This window comes from Vespa velutina, chromosome 1, assembly GCF_912470025.1.
Source record: "Vespa velutina chromosome 1, iVesVel2.1, whole genome shotgun sequence".
In the NCBI taxonomy this organism is placed as follows: domain Eukaryota; kingdom Metazoa; phylum Arthropoda; class Insecta; order Hymenoptera; family Vespidae; genus Vespa; species Vespa velutina.
The window spans coordinates 1,185,681-1,203,204 of NC_062188.1; the positions used below are offsets into that span (position 1 = coordinate 1,185,681).

Below are 17,524 nucleotides of genomic sequence, written 5' to 3' on the forward strand. Positions count from 1 at the left end.
ACAGGATACGATTCATCAATTTAATCACCCCTCGATCGGACTAACTCTTCCGGTTATCGGAGAGATCCCATCGAGAAGTCTCATAAAGTTCCTTGTTATGTATATTAACAGGTAGCTCGATCTATCGATCGAGAATAAATTTATCGCAGGACGATCATAAATCACGTTGCTTTTTTAATATAGTTTTATGTTCGCTCATAGGTGATTTTCATGAATACTAAATTGGTTTAATAAAATTGAATATCTCGTATGTTTCGTAAAAAAGACTTAAGGAATAAGAAAATGTTAACCACGCTCAGTAAAATAATATGAAGAAAGAAAGAAAGAAAGAAAGAAAAACAAAAAAAAAAAAAATCGCATCTACGATAATATTTTTCTAATCTCTCGTCATGGAGAGGTGCTGCATCATTAAACGAGATCACTTTTCTTTCCGCACGAAATAGTTATCGTTGCGGTAGATATCCATTTTCCCTTTCTCTTCTTCTTTTTCTTCAATTTTTCTTTTTATACTTCTTTTTCTTTCTTTCTTTCTTTTCTCGAGACAAAACGTACGACATCTTCGTACGTTTTTGTAACGCGTGTCTCGTCCACAGAGACTTACTACATTCCCCCTATCTCTATTCTAGTCTCTCAGTTCACATCCCCCGTCCTATCGTTCTTTTCTTACTACTCCGCCTCCTATTCCTCCCCCTCCCCTGGCACTCCTACCCTTCTCTCCTCTCCCTCTGATATTCGGTATGAGAAGTAAGCTGGATTTATGAGCTTGTACGTCCCAAGAGCGCTCGATCGAGTCATCCACCACTCTTTTATGTGGATAAGCTTGCCTCAAATATATTCCGGAAAAAAATCTTTAACAATGCGAACCTTCTAATGTTTCATCATCTTGACTTTATGGTTATCTTGCCTTATGTCGGTTAAATATATTATCTAAAATAATGATCTTTTATTACATTATTTTATATATATATATATAATGTAATATATATAATGTATATAATATATAATATATATATATATAAAGTATCGAAAATCGTCTTTAAATTTGTTTAACTATTAATTTCTTTATTTTTTCATTCATTCGTCCATTTTCCTTAAATAATTATTAAGAATTTTGGTAGTATTAATTTAGACAATTAATTATAAAGGATAATATTATCGAATCGGTTTTCACGGTGGTAGATTTACCTACTAACAATTCGGGAAGGAAACAACTGGCTTTGCTAGATTTAATACCGAGTATATCTTCCTCCTTGCCGCGTACGTCGTCGACCGCAAGCTAATCCTCTTAACCATTGAATCGTAGTCTTAGAAGATAGAGAAGGACTCGCTAAGTCGAGTTTGGCTTCCGAAGAACGTTCCTTTCCGAACGTACTTTAAAGTTTCACTTTGGTTTTAACGTACAATCTCTGTCTTTTCTCTTTTCTCTTTCCTTTATTCATGATCGGCCGGTTTTAGATGAGTGTAACTCTCGCTCATTCTTTTTCTTTACTTTTGATTTTCGTAAAATCACAATTTTTGAGAATCGTTTCAGGATAGCATATTGCGATAAATAATACGAAAGAGAGAGAGAGAGAGAGAGAGAGAAAGAGAAAGAGAAAGAGAATGAGAGAGAGAGAGAGAGAGAGAGAGAGATTATGTAACACGTGGCAGTTTCGAACGACCTTAGCGCCGAGAATCGATTTTCCATTTACGCGAGAACTTCACGTGCGGATAAACATCGGGCGAATTATTCATTAGGGGTAAAATAATAGTAAGAATTGCATGAGAGTGAGAAAATAAGAGAGAGAGAGAGAGAGAGAGAGAGAGAAAGAGAGAAATGGCGGAAAGAGAAAGACAAGGTATAAATGTCCGTTCCGTAGGATTTATGAGGACGAGCCTGAATTCCTTGATCCTGGTACCGCTCCTGACACGAGTCCTGACACGGGACTCCTTGTTTGTTAAGGAACGTCGTACGTGAGCGTACCTACCCTTCACTTAAGCATCTTCCTCTCTCTCTCTCTCTCTCTCTCTCTCTTTCACACACACACACACACACACACACATTTTCCTATCGCAACCATTAAGATGACTACAAAATTTATGCGTCGATGAAAAACAAGACGCAAAAGCGAGCCATTGTAGAGTTAACATTAACATAATTACCGTTTTTAACATCACGTATGCACCCATATTCTTACATAATCGGATCAGAAATGTGAATAAATAGATATTATTTCATGATAACATACAATTATCTTTTACCTATTTATCTATTTATCTATCTACCTAAGTCCTTATATACTTTTATATATATATATATATATATATATATATATATATATATATATAATATATCACGCAGATGTTTTCTATAATTTAGAATTCAATTGTTATCATTACTCGAATTATAATACATCAATTTCACCAAAGTTTTCCCTTAATAAAGTTTTGCAGTCATCGAGAGAGAATCTTCTTACATGTTACCATCGAACATTGGTCGAGCTCATGCGCGATGCGTCTTCTTCTTAATTATAAGCATGCTTCGGCTACATTAATTAATAGACGTGCCTTACCTAAGCTATATATATATGTGTGTGCATATATATATATACATATATATATATATATATATATATATATATATATATATATATCTTTCTCTCACACTACTCGTAACTCACCGACATGAAGCGCGCAAACACGGGATTGTCTTTCGAGTTCGGGAGCCGAGCGTTTTCGAGGATACCCTGTTTCAAAATTATTAACGACCTCATCTCGTTTCGCCTCTACAGTTTCGTTCTCTACCCTTCATCTCACTCTCTCTCTCTCTCTCTCTCACTCTCACTCACTCTCTCTCTCTCTCATCGTCCATTTGCTTCTTAATTATCTGTCCTCGGTACTCTCATAAATATTATAAACGCGTACGTTATACATTATAGAAATATGGCAGATATTGCATGCATTCACGTTCACAGACACACACATACATAACACCCAGATACACACAGACACAAACACACACACACAGAGACAATGTAACTGTTTTGATCATAAATATAGTTACATCGATGTTCGTCCCTCCATAAATGATTATTCAAAGTTATAATTAATCCTTCGATTTCATATCGGATTTCCGTTCTTTCCTTTTTTCCTTTTTTTCTTTTTTTTTTTTTTTTCTTTCAAAGAAAACTTAAGAGAGAGAAAGAGAGATATATATATTTTTAATCGATTAAGAATTAAGCTCGAGAGCCCTATTAATACTTTTTATCTTATCTTCAAACGAATTTATTCCTTTTTTTCTTTCCTTCCTTTTTTCTTTCTTTCTTTCTTTCTTTGATACGTAAAAAAGATATTTCTTTGAGATATAGTAATTTATCGAAAGACAGAGAGAGAAAAAGAGAGAGAGAGAGAGAGAGAGAGAGAGAGAGAGAAATTAGAGTGAAAATTCCGAACGTATTGGAAACAAGTAACGACATACCCCGATAGAGAAATTAAAAGACGTTTAACGATGCCAGCACGTTTCCATCGATGCCTCGTTACAGAGTCGTTACAGACTAATTAGAGATTCCAAATCGTTAGCGAGCTCTAACAACGACAACAACGACGATGACGACGACTACGACAACAACAACGACGACGACGACGACGACGACGACGACGTAGCTATGTTTCCGCCATGCGGCTGACAATTAACGGGAAAACCTAGCGGCACGATAAATTGTTCCCTGCGAATTGTATTTTTTGCATAGCGAGCGTATCATTCTCTCTACTATATCGATATAAATCGTTTCTAAATGTTGATTCGTGAATTTCGAGGGAACCACCAGCCGTATAATCGGTCTCGCGAGATAGCGCTTGTCCATTAAATTTGAACATTTTTTTCCAATCAGATATATAACGATTTCACTTTTTTCCTGGTTTTTCTCCTTTTTTTTCTATTTTTCTTTTTTTTTTTTTTCTTTTTGAATTTTTTTTCGTTCTTTTTTTTTTTTTTTTTTTTTTTTTTTTCCCTTTTTTTTCTTTCTACACAAAAAAAATCTTCACATATGATACTATTTTCCATTAAGTTCATTCTTAAGAAGTTTTTAAATGGGTCTTGTATAATTGAAAAAGAGAAAAGTAAAGAAAAGAAGGAAAAAAAGAGAAAAAGAAAGAGAGAAGAAAAAGAACGAAAAATTGAAATAAACCTTCGTAAGATCTCTAATGGTAAATGAAAATACGCAGAATGATAAACCCACACGACTGGCGTCATGATTATTATCGAACGTTCGGTATTAAGCAGGGGATCGATGTAAGAAAAAAAGAAAGAAGAAAAAAAATGAAAAAAGAGAGAAAGGGGAGGGAGGAAAAAAGGAGAGGGAGAGTCGAGTTTGGAACCTTTAAAACCACGACCGAAATCGCAATCCATCAATTCGTGCCCAAATACATACATACGAGGAGGTCGATGAGTGAGAAAAAGGGAGAGGGGCCAAAGGGGATCTTTGTGGAAGGAACGGTAGGGGAAGTGGAGTGGAGGGGAGGGGATTGGATGAACGATCCTCGCGCGTCGCCAATTTTCAAACGACGAACGAATATTTATCGCCTTACTGTAAAAAGAGACTAACAACAACAACAACAACAACAACCACAACAACAACAACAAGAATAACAACAACAACGACGACGACAATGACGACAACGACAACGACAACGACAACGACGACGACGACGACGACGACGACGACGACGACGACGACGGAACAAGTGTGTAACGTGGCGCAATGGCGAAAAAGAGAGGAAACGATCGAAAAAAAAAAAAGAGAAAAAAAACTAGGCAAACGAACAAAAAGCAAAAAAAATGAGAGAGAAAGAGAGAGAGAAGAAAGGGAGAAGGAAAGAAAGAGAGAGTGTGAGAGAGAAAGAGGGAGAAAAAAAACGATGGCGAGAACCGAACAATGATCTGTTCCGCGCTGGTTGTCGTATCGTTCGTTTTCCAATTCGTTGTTTTACATAGTGGGCTAGTAGTAGATGGGTGTCCCAGCTCTATTCGGTATACACAGTAACGAACATGCCGAAGCGCTAGAGTTCCTCCGCTATTTGAATTTTATCGAAGGCAAACAATGGCCCGATGAGTTATTGAGCATTAACAGAGAAAACCCGTTCTTCCGTTTCATCTATCTTTCTTTCTCCTTCTCTGTCTCTGCTCTCTATTTCATATATGTGTGTGTGTGTGTGTGCGTGTGTGTGTTTGTTTGTGTTTGTTTGTTTGTTTTTCTTTGTTTGTGCGTGTGTATGTATATGTATGAGATTATTTTTATTTATTTTTTATTTTTTACTCCTCCCATGAGATTACGAGATCGTTTCAGTTGACGTGCAAGATAACAAAATAACGAATAAAACAAAACGAGAGAGAGAGAGAGAGAGAGAGAGAGAGAGAGACTGGGGCACGTGCGTAAGTAATTAATTGACAATTTGCAAATCCAGATCGACGAATATTTTCTTCTTTCTCTATTTCGATATTATTGTTTTGTTCTTTTTTATTTTAATTTTAATTTTTTTTTCATTTCTTTTCTCTCTTTTTTTTTTTTTCTTTTTTCTAGATATCGTCGATATCCTTGGAAGACATACTCAATCATGAAATTCGTGTCGCTTAAAAGCAAGATCGTATTTTATAATCAACGTGAACATCATGAAGGAAGAAGTACAAAATGTTCGGGGCAATAAAAAATCTCCGTTGGATTAAACGTCGAAAGGGATCTTGGTTCTCGACATTTTACTTATTCGCCATTAGCGCCGTTAGAAAGCTTTACGAGCTTTGCCGAGAAAAGAAAAGAAAAGAAAAAGAAAGAACGAGAGAAAGAGAGAGTGAGAGAGAGAGAGAGAGTGAGAGAGAGAGAGAGAGAGAGAGAGAGAATGGTCCAGGGTAGTAATTAAGATCGAATCTGCTTTTTAGCGAAAAGATCGGCGCGATCTCGGCGTTAATAGAGAAAATACCAGTCTTTCTTTTTTTTTGCTTTTTCTTTCTTTCTTTCTTTCTTTCTTTCTTTCTTTCTTTCTCTCTTTCTTTCTCTTCTTTCTCTTTTTTTATATATTTTTTTTTTCCATTTTTCCAATAATTTTCCCGGAAGATCCCGGAACTTCTTGGAATCGTTAATTTTCATGTAACGACGACGGTCTTTCTAAGAGCCATCATTCTCTTTAGTTTAGATCGATAATGCCAATCGATCCAACTAACATTTCTCGAGGGAAAATTTTTCTTTTAAAGGACATCGCCCGAAAAGGGCGAATTTTACGGTAAAATCCACATGGAGCTAAACTTTACGACACTTTACGAAATCATGGTATGCCGTTGTTCTTGTTGCATGCAAGTGGGCAGTCTTCTCTCTCTCTCTCTCTCTCTCTCTCTATTTCTTTCTCCCTCTTTCGCTTTCGTTCTCTCGTTCTCTATCTCTATCTCCTTTCATTCTCTTCTATACTGGGAGCAACACGCCCTACGCCATTTTCGCCCGTTTACTACGGAATGCAATTTCGTGCAGCACCGGGTACACGACGACGCAACAATCTGCGCGACAGATTACCGCTTTGTTTGTGCTTGCCGGTACTTCGAAACGCAATAAAGATCTGCTGCAAAGCTCCGGGAACGAACGACCCATAGGAGAGAGGGGGGAGGGGGATTTGGTACTCCGGTAGGAGAAAAGGGGCTTGGATATATGCAAGCGAATCGTGAATCGAGTGGGTGGTCCCCCGAGCTATTTAATTGTTTCGCTTTGCGCGTATATGTATGTGGATCTATCAAAGAGACTAGATTTTATTTCTCTTCTAATAGACGTTTTCCTTCCTGTTCTATCTACGTCAAACGTTTTTGTCATCGTCTATCTCTTTCTTTTCTCTTTGCGGGTGGAATAATTTCATCAAAAAAAAAAAAAAAAAAAAAAAAAAAAAAAAAAAAAAGAAACAGAAAACAGATAGACATTTCTGTGGTCACAAATTGGACTGACTTTAACGTTAAATTTCCGAAACTCTCATCGCCGTGAAAATAATTTCACCGATTATTAATAAATTAAATAATTAAACGTCTCCGTCGTTATATTAGTTTATACGTTCTTTGGCCGTTCTCAAATATTCAACGTTGTTTCTCTTCTACTTTTCTCGCTTACCTGTTTGGAGAACGTCCAAACTTTAAGTAAAGCCACATTCCACGGAGAGCAAAGGCACGCAGACAAGTTCATACTTTCGTATATCTCTGAGGATAGCGGTATAAATGCCGTTCTCGTTTTACCTCTCCCCCGTCTCACCTCCTCCCCCGTCGTCGTTAAAACTCTCGACAATGTGTGTTTATAACGTCTAACTTTTTTTTAACCATCAAAATCTCGAACATTTTTCCGAAGAACGTATTTCTATTTACAATGGAAATCATCTTCGCGCTAATGTAGTTAATGTTAATGCTAGTTCATTAAAATAATTATATTCACATTGTTCCATTCTATTTACCCTTTCGGTATAGTAACATTGCTGTTACTAATTATTATTAATACCATTACTATTATTAATTACTATCAATATTTATTATCATTAAGAATACGATATAATGTTATTAAAAACGTACGAGATTCACTTTATCGATTCTTTTATATTGCAAATGTTATTGGAACGGAAGAATGATGTTTGGAATATATTTTTGTTTTAATTTTTGTCAAGATCGCTAAAGAGAAAGAAAGAAAGAAAGAAAGAAAGAAAGAAAGAAAGAAAGATAAAGAAAAGTAAAGAAAAGTAAAGAAAAAGAAAACAAAATATTCAAATAGTAAGAGTTCGAAAGAAAAATTTTTCCTTTCGAGAATAGATTTACTCGTTGAAACGGGCAATACGTCGTAGGGAAAAGAAAAGACAAATTCTCGCAATCGCATATCATCTGTTTACGTAAAAGTAAAGGAAATAAGACGAAGAAGAACGAAGAAGAAGAAAAAGAAGGAAAAGGAAGGATAAAAGATATATCCAATCGGAGTCGAGGATCCAATTCCTTTTGGGGTGTAATTCGCAAGCGGTCGAAGGGAACGTTATATCCGAGATACGGGTTCGAGAAGTTGGCTCGGGTAGTAGCTTAATTATTTAAATGTAATCCAGTTACGGCATTTTGCATGGTGAATTATTCAATTGGTCGGTGAGAGGGGAGACGGATTGTATATCTTTTCCTAAGTGAAACGAATCGACGACTCGGTGGACGCGAGCTTGAAAACTAACCTGAAATAATACATTTTAAACTTACGACTACGAGAATACTTTTTATTCGTTTAGATTCGTCCTCTTCTGTCTCATTTTTCTTTCTTTACTTTCTTCCTTTTCTCTCTCTCTCTCTCTCTCTCTCTCTCTCTCTCTCTCTCTCTCCTTCTCTTACGTGCGTCCAATGATAATGGTATCTCTTTCTTACTTGACATTCTTACGGAAACGTTAGTATACTTTCGTTTACATTGTAACAATTCACGGATGATATTGCGGTATATTAAACGTTACGATTCAATATTTTCTTTAAACGTTTTAATATGAAAACTTTAACAATGATATTACAAAATGTTAAGTTAATATACCGGTATATATGCATAAATACATACATACATACATACATACATGCGATCGTTGTAGAAGCAAAAAAAAAGTGATAATATAATAATATATAGACTTTGGATATTCGTTGCATGACGTTTATCTTTCTCGATGGTAAACGAAGGATCGACAATGAAAGAAGCATGAGCTTACACTGTCGATCCGTTTCATCCAATATTTTGTCGGCTAACTTTTAGGTCGACGATTGTTCGGTACGTACTATTTGATCGACGAAATATACCTACGTAGTTTTTTCAAATTGAATAACTTTTACGATCACGATTTTTTTCGTTTTTTTTCGGTCCCTCTCTCTCTCTCTTTCTCTCTCTTTCTCTCTCTACTTCTATAGAATTTATGTTTCTCTTATCGACTAGAACGAACAATGCCATAACATTTGTTCTCCCTCTTTCTCTCTCTCTCTCTCTCTCTCTCTCTCTTCTTCTTCTCCTTTATACTTTTTTAAAGAACGGTGACTGGCCGTTACCATGGAAATGTGCGTGCAAAATTTGTATCCATGACTGCGACCGCGGCTGCTGGGAATTCGAGAAAAGCTCTCGTTGAATTACGAGCCACTAAAGAGGCTCTGCGTGAGTCGTTTTCGCGTTCTCCGTGCAATACTACCAGCAGCTACTAGCACCACCCACCATCACCAACACCATCATCACCATCACTATCACCATCACCACCAGTAGGTAACCACTACCATTGCATTCTTTCACGTACTGACAAAACGTGTATTCCGTTTTTCAGGTGGAAAACGGAGAAACGAATTTTCTAAAGAAACGCGAGCCTGCAGGAAAATGGATATGTCTCTCTTCTCGAGCAAACGTGCCCCGGGCAAGGTCGTTTCCAAAAGGTCTACTAAAACTGCGCTCCGACATGCACGATATTTTATTTCTTTTCTTTTATATTTGCTATTTTTTTTTTGTTCTTTTTTTCCCGCTTTTTTTTCTTTGTCTTTCTCTCTTTCTCTCTCTCTCTCTCTCTCTCTCTCTCTCTCTCTCTTTCTCTTTCTCCCTTTCTTTCTTTCTTTTATTCTGACGTCCGAACAAATATGAAATAAACCGTTTCGTAGCGAAAAGATTCTTACGATATTGCTCTAATAATAATAATAATAATATTAATAATAATAATAATAATAATAATAATAATAATAATAATAATAATAATAATAGTAATAATAATATTGATAATAATATTAAAAATTTTCAAGATTTATTTCTTCAAGGAAATCAATGAATTATAGCACTTAGAGAAACTTAAGATAGTTTCGATCATATTATCAATCAAAGGAGTCTATGTCACACAACATACATCGATATATTATATTACCATGTTACAACTACACCTGAACATACACACACACACACACATATGTATACAGGTATAAAAGTCAATAATTTTGTATTCGAATTTTGCGTTCAATCACGAGAAAATTTCTCGAATCCATTACTTTGAACAGATATAGAGAAAATGGAATTGATCGTGTAAATTTTTCATTGCTAATCAGAAAGAAAAGTTTGAGAAATATTGAACTAAAGAAAGAAGAAAAAAAAAAAAAAAAAAAAAAAAAGAAAAAGAAAAAAAAAATAATAATAATAACGATTTACAAAACTTTCAAAATCACAAGATTTCACGAATCTTTGGAAAATGTTATTTATTTATCTTTTCTTTTTTTATGTTAACATAATTAGCGAATAATCTATTTAGAACGATCTCAATGTTTTCTATGTGACAATAGCATCACATGTTAGAGAAGGTTTCATTCGAATGCCGAACGATAGATAATACGTTCAAACATGAATGAATTATCGGTCCTCAGAGGGATATAGAATGTCCATACCAAGTTCTATTATATAACTTTGTGATTATACGTGTATCTATAAGCAAGAGTAGGATTAGTTGCATTAATCACGCTCCATTCGGAAAGGGGATCCCAATCTTACGTGTTACCATTACTTGTACGTGTACGTTAAGGATAGGAGTAAACGTAGGAGTAAACTAAGGTGGAAGAGGAGATGGAGAAGTGGACGCAGTGGTTTCTCGTGTAGGTGACCTGCAGATTAGTGGCTATGCCAGAGGCTTGGCTTCTTGCTTTGAGATGTCCTTGTCAAAGGGTTCGAGTCAGTTCTCTCCCTCTCCCTCTGTCTCTCTCTCTCTCTCTCTCTCTCTCTATGTATATATATATATATATATATATATGTATATCTCTCTATCTCTCTCGGTCTCTCTATGCATTTCCAGATAATTTAAACTGTTCTCTCAGTAGAGTCGACTCTAGCTTCTCGCCACTTGTACGAACAACCTACATAGATACATACGTAGCATCTGCATATGCAACGAGAGCTCTGTTAATATGCTGTCGCTATATATACGTTATATATATATATATACACATACACACACACATATATATATCTATTTAACTGTTGTTTTTCGCGCCATATTACATCAGTAATATGGTAAAAGTTTTATTCGAATTAAAATGACATTGAAAGGGTGAAAACATGGAGGACGTGCGATGCATTCTTCTTTTTTTCTTTTTCTTTCTTGTTTTAACTAGATACAATCGATTGTATTCTCAACAAAAGTAACTTAAAGGAATTACTATATAACGAAATGTTATATACATATATATATATATATATATTTTTTTCTTTTTTCTTTGTATATTTCTTTTACTTGTTCTTTCGTATATCGTGAAAAAGAGCGAAAGAAGAATCGTTTTGATTCGAATCGAAATCCTACGTACATAGATATCCCTAACGAGCTAACTTTCGAAGCTCTATTCCTCGTTATCAAGAAAAAGGGACTATGACGATTACTCTCGGCGAGTTTGCCATTATCGTTCGTACCGTTCACGTTCGGTATCGCCGTCCGATAAGTAATCGAAAAGAGAGAGAGAGGGAGAGAGAGAGAGAGAGAGAGAGAGAGAGAGAGAAAGAGAGAAAAAGAGAGTCAACCAGCGAGGCACCCTCTTCTACGTCGTGGGTAACTTCGCGAGAAAGTAATTAGCAGAAATTGTAGGCGGCAATTAGCCGGCCCCCTCCATTTCTTCCCTACCCGCCCACTCGTCCTCATCTCCCTCCAACCCCTCATACCATCCTCCTAAGAGGGTAAGTTCGAATTCGAAGAGTCCGAAGGCTTCAATTAGCGCGATAAACTTCCTAACTAAACTCGGCCGCCGGAGGCTCGCGTGAAAGCAACTACTTTCAACGTTCCACGTTACGAAGGAATATTTTAAAAGGATTCGGGAAGACGGACGAGCTTGCAAAATCTTATAAAGAATGAATATTTTCTTTGGACTTTTTTTTTAATATACCTGAACACACGTGAAATATAACTATGACGATGATATTTCGTTGGAATAACAATTGATTTATAATCGAATTAAAGCTTAAAGAAAATATTGTCGAATGATATTCGGTAAAATCATTTTTCTTTGTTACCTATGTCATCTCATTTTTACAAATAATATACATTAACGAAATATATATATATATTTTGTTAATTTCATAGTTGGAAATAAATGAAAATAAAGAAGAGAAGATAAAAAAAAAATAATATCTTTTGAGGGTACTTTTTGAGATTTTGATCAGTACGATCGGAAACATTTTCTTCTCTTTTTTTTTTCTTTTCAAAATTCGCCGATTTAAGATACGAGAGAGACGATAAGTATTCATTAAAAAAAAAAAAAAAAAAAAAATAAAGAAAAAAAGTACATCTCACGCGAGTGTCTTCGCAGATCACAATGGATTTTGATGTATCTAATATGATCCATCAGTCATCTCTCTTTAAGACGACTGCTTTTCATTAAATTGAAATGAGTGACCGATCGACCGAGGAGAGAAGGTTGTATCCTCCTTATAAAGGATGGCACCGTGCTGGAGGAGGAAGAATTAGAGGTCGTAGAAGCAAAATTACTTCCGTCGCTTCGGGGATCCACTTGGTAAATCCACTACGTAGTTGAGTTTATCCTTGAGAATCGATGAAGTAAAATGAACGAGGCGAGGACTCGAAAACGGTTACGTCCGTGTTTTCTATCTAAATAAAATCTATAGGGCACGACATGGCGTCTGGTATGCGAACAAACGTAAGCAAAGTTTCGCCGAGTCGATAAATTTATCTTAATGACGCGGAACGAGGGAGATCGGAAAACTGCAATATCCATCTTCCCTGTTTTCTATAATCTTTTATTCCCTTTTATCGGGCCAAAGAAAAGATAGAGAGAAAGAGAGAGAGAGAGAGAGAGAGAGAGAGAGAGAGAGAGAAACTCGTAGCACAGATGCCATTTGTAGCATAGCCTCGCATCGATGAACAAAACTAGCTTTATTTCCTTTCCCTTCTCCTCAATCTCTCTCTCTCTCTCTCTCTCTCTCTATCTCTCTCTTTCTCTCTCTCTCTGTTTTTCTTTTTCCTTCTCACTCTCTTTCTCTCTATCGAACGCAGCAGCCATTTACGCCGCATAAATTCGCGTATCGCCACTATACACGCGTTGGTATCTCTACGTCAAAGCGCATTGCGGCACTTTTACCGAGGCCTGTGCGGATTCACGAATTCGATATCAATTCTAACGTAAAAAAAAAAAATGAAAGAGAAAGAGAGAGAGAGAGATGTATTAAAGGCATAATGAAAAAAAGAAAAATGGCAGACGAATGTCACGATTAGGAACGATGCCAGTCGTCAATGCTTCGCTGAGTTTATCGTAATTTTTGTTACCACCGTGCCTTTTAATTAGGTCAATAAAGGCCGAACGTTTCGTTCGAGAAATTGGATTGATTTAAAGCGATTTTTCGAGGGGGAAAAAAAAAAGGAGATGATGAAAATCCTTTTCTCTCGTGTATCAAAATTCATCGAATTGAAATTCGTACGATTTTCAATTTTCTTTTTTGATGTTCTTTTTTCCTTTTTTCTTTTTTTTTTTCTTTTTTTTTCTTTTTTTTTTTTTTATCGACATTAACGACAAAAAATGTAAATACGTACACCGAGACAAGTCTTTAAAGGGATATCTTTCGAAGTAATAATTTTTCTAATAATGGATGATGCTATGAAGAAATTAATAATATCTCATTCGATTGGGTACGATAAAATATTTTCAATAAAATCTCAATATCTATTTTATTCTCTCTTCAAGTTCTTTATAAATTTATCGTTGGAAAAGTATTGAAATGTTATGGAAACGAATGTGTACGTTGTCGTTGTAATCTTTTCGAAGTGAAAATTTTGATTGCGACAAAGTCACGAAAATTTTTGTACGTCGAAACGAAAAGCCTCACGAAATTTAGTTATATCAATAGACGATAAGAGGAAAACGATTCAATTAGAAATTTCTACGAGGAACGCAGAGAGTTTATGACCCTGTACTATACTAAAATGATTTTGACGATCTACGTACATAAGTATTTATTTACGATGGATCAATCATTTCACATGGAACACACGTCGTTATATTTTTCTATAGACCATTTCGATTATCTGTAGTAATAATAAATTGCTATATATAACCCATATATATATATATATATATATACCTATAGTATATATAAATTTTATTTCATTCAATGGTATTAAATGACAGCAATTTATTACGAATGTAAAAAGCGAGGATCCATCCATCGAGTGTTTTGACGCTTAAATTAAGAAAAAAAGAAAAAAAATATTCGAAAAGTCAAATTAATCGATTTGGCATGTGATATATATATATATATATATATATATATATATATATATATATACATTCTTGTACTATAATATAATGTCGTACATTCTGTTCAAAACGCCACGAAAAAACAATTTTTATTATTCTAAGCATATAATGACGAGATAATAATAAATACTATTATATATTTAAAACAATATTCTTACATAATCACATTTATTATTATTTCAAAGTAATTCTCTAATTAACGATAAAGATTTAAAATTCATTAATTATTCATTAAAATGTTCATTCAATATTTTACAATTATATACATTCATGTATGATCACCGTGATGGTCAACGTGTTAAAAAAAAAGTATAAAGTTAAAACTAAAACATTAATAAGAATTTTATTAAAATTTTATGTTAGCTAGTCATTGTCATTGTTCGATATACAATACACGCACGAACACACACATGAACGTAGATATTCGATAAACGATAAAATATAAACCGAGATACGAACGAATGTGTTGTCGAGTCGATAATCAGGCTGGTTTAGTTAGGCAAGAGCCAACGTTTACTAGCTTCACAAAGCTCCGGAACTAATTAAATAGACCACAGCGTGGTGGTAATATGACGCATTACTCGAATATCGTCATGCAAGAGTCGTTCCTCGGAGAGTGCATAGACGTACCTTCTATCACCGATCGGGGATTTGGTGGTTCGCGGTTTATTCCACCCGTCGAAACATCGAATATTTGTCCATCTACCTACCAATCAGGGTACCATAGTCGTATCCCTGATCAAATTACAATCCTGTAAACTGCGAAGGGACCGTCGATCGGACGGTACTAAAACATCCTGAAAATCGAACTTGGAATAATCGTGTACGTAAACGATATCACGATGTCGTCTCGATCGATTCAATTAAAAATTTATTATTCTCGCGATGGGTAATTATTTGGGAGAAAAAAAAAAAGAAAAAGAAAAGAAGAACAAAAAAAAAATGAACAAATTTACTTGACTGATAATGTATATTCTTTAAGAAGAAGAAAGAAAGAAAGGAAAGAAAAAAAAAGAAAAGGAAAAAAAGAAAAAGAATAAAAGAAAAAAGAAAGAATCGTACAAATATTGAAAATATTGAAAAGCAATGTAAGTAATTATATTTGGGTTTGATAAAGGTTTCAAGGATTTTTATTCGACAACTCAATCACGTACAAATCGACATGGACCTTTGTGCTTTTGAAAATAGTAAAATGTCGTCAAGGTTCGACGGATAAGAGTCGTTGAAATCGTATGGAAAGCTGACTTGGCTCTCTCTCTCTCTCTCTCTCTCTTTCTTTCTTTTTCTCTCTTTGGTAATCCACCGGCCGAAGATCAAAGATAATCAGCGACTCCAACGTTCTCGAAGATGGTTCTTCATACGTCTGCGAAGTCTGTTTGACTTGCTTCTTTCCAAAAGGGGAAAAAAAAGGAAGCTTTTTGAGCCCAGAGAACTTGTAGAAAAATGAGAGAGAAAGAAAGAGAGAGAAAGAAAGAGAGAGAGAGAGAGAGAGAGAGAGAGAGAGAGAGAGAGCAGAACAGAGCAGAGTAGTTCACTGGGCTGCCAACTTTCGGAATACGCTACTCGAGCCTTGACGTCGCTCCAATAGTGAATTTATCATTTCGATGGCAGAGGAATTCCTGAATCATGGATTTCCTTTTATCTCGAATAAACGAATAAGAAGAAAGATCGGAATATATCCAAGACTTTCTCTCTTTTATCACGGCTATATTTCCTTTTGCATTGTTTTCTTTTTCCTTTTTTTTTTTTTTTTTTTTCGTTAATTTATATCTTCTCTCTCACTCTCTCTCTCTATTTTTCATTCAGAATCTCGTTCGTTTATTAGATAAAATCGTTTTAAACAACTCTCTATTAGTAATCGTATCCTTCTTTCTTCATCGAAGGTCCAACGTGAGAGTAAATTCATTAATCGATATCTACCGGTATCCTTGAATTGCGAATTAAAGAAGGGTCATTCTAATTGGCGAAATGAAATTTTCTCGAACTCGAGCGAAAGAGAGAGAGAGAGAGAGAGAGAGAGAGAGAGAGAGAGAGAGAGAGAGAGAATGAGTAAGTCAAATTTGATTCGGAAGAAATAAAGTATCCCTACGTGCCACTACCGAGATGGATCTCTAAATTGAATGATGCGCGCCGAGACTGAAATGTACGAAACGTTCGAAACAAACTTCTTTAACGATCCATAGATCGATCGCTGTCAGTCGGTTTTCTACATTTCGTGAAACGACGTTCCTCGCATGAACAACGTTAAGCGCAACTTTCGTATTATAGAAACGTTCTTTCTCGAAAAACGAAAAAAAAAAAAATGAATAAAAAAAAAAAAGAAAAGGAAAGAAAAGAGAGAAAGACAAAGAAAGAAAGGAAAAAAAAAAAATATTAAAAATTACAAAGAATAGAAAAATCTTTAAGTTATGTTTCAAACGTAACGTTTAAAGTAAAGAAAAATATAATCGAAGAGTTTACGAATTTTTAACAAAGAAAAAAATTAAATAACGAGAAATAACTCTGACAAGAGCTTTGATGTAAGATTGAATTTTCTTTCGTAATCTGGTAGAGATTGAGAGATTGGAAGAGAAAGAAAGAGAGAGAGGGAGAGAGAGAGAGAGAGAGAGAGAGAGAGAGAGAGAGAGAGAGAGAGAGAGAGAGATAGAACCTTTCCATACTTTGCGCGTCACATCACGTTACATTCGCAAGAAGCTTCATCTTGGATAAGCTCTTTCTCCTATGTAAAATGAAAAACGAAACTGTAGGAAAGAGGATCTAACCTCGATAAATTATTTAAAAAGGATCGATGTAAATAATTTCTACGAGACAAAAGTACTGGATTATCGCGTGGATTTTCGTTTTTTTTTTTCCTTTTTTTTTTTCCCCCACCCCTTTCTCTTTCGTCTCCCGATGAAAAGGACGGTTACGAAAACAATATATATATAAATATTTTTTTTTTATTTCGTTACCATCGACACAAACTTTTTCTTCTTTTCTGTTTCTTTTTCCTTTTTCTTTTCTTTTTCTTTCTTTTTTTCTTTTTTTTTTAACCGAATTATCTAATCATCAACAACGAATACTACTTTTTGGGGACTTATCAAAGTGAAAGAAATAATAAAATTTTTATATGGTACGCGGGAGAAAAACAAAACTAATATTTATACCTTCGTTATGCGATATAAAAAAAAAATATATATATATATATACATATATACATATATATATATTTTTTTTTTCTTCCTTTGATATTTTTTCCTTTTTGTCCTTCCACAGACGCGT

The 17,524-nt window shown here is 35.0% G+C and overlaps 1 protein-coding gene and 1 long non-coding RNA gene across 15 annotated transcripts in view; one reads left to right on the forward strand and one right to left on the reverse strand.

Moving 5' to 3' along the window:
• The window catches only part of LOC124951086, a 40,898-nt gene extending 31,247 nt beyond the window's left edge, over positions 1-9,651 (forward strand). Inside the window, exons 3-4 of the long non-coding RNA XR_007101516.1 lie at positions 9,022-9,244; positions 9,307-9,651. This is a non-coding gene — a long non-coding RNA (uncharacterized LOC124951086). The remainder of the gene's footprint in view (positions 1-9,021; positions 9,245-9,306) is intronic.
• Positions 1-17,524, reverse strand: part of LOC124950721 (disks large homolog 4-like) — a 265,077-nt gene that overhangs the window by 149,411 nt on the left and 98,142 nt on the right. The gene's annotated exons all lie outside the window — the stretch shown is intronic.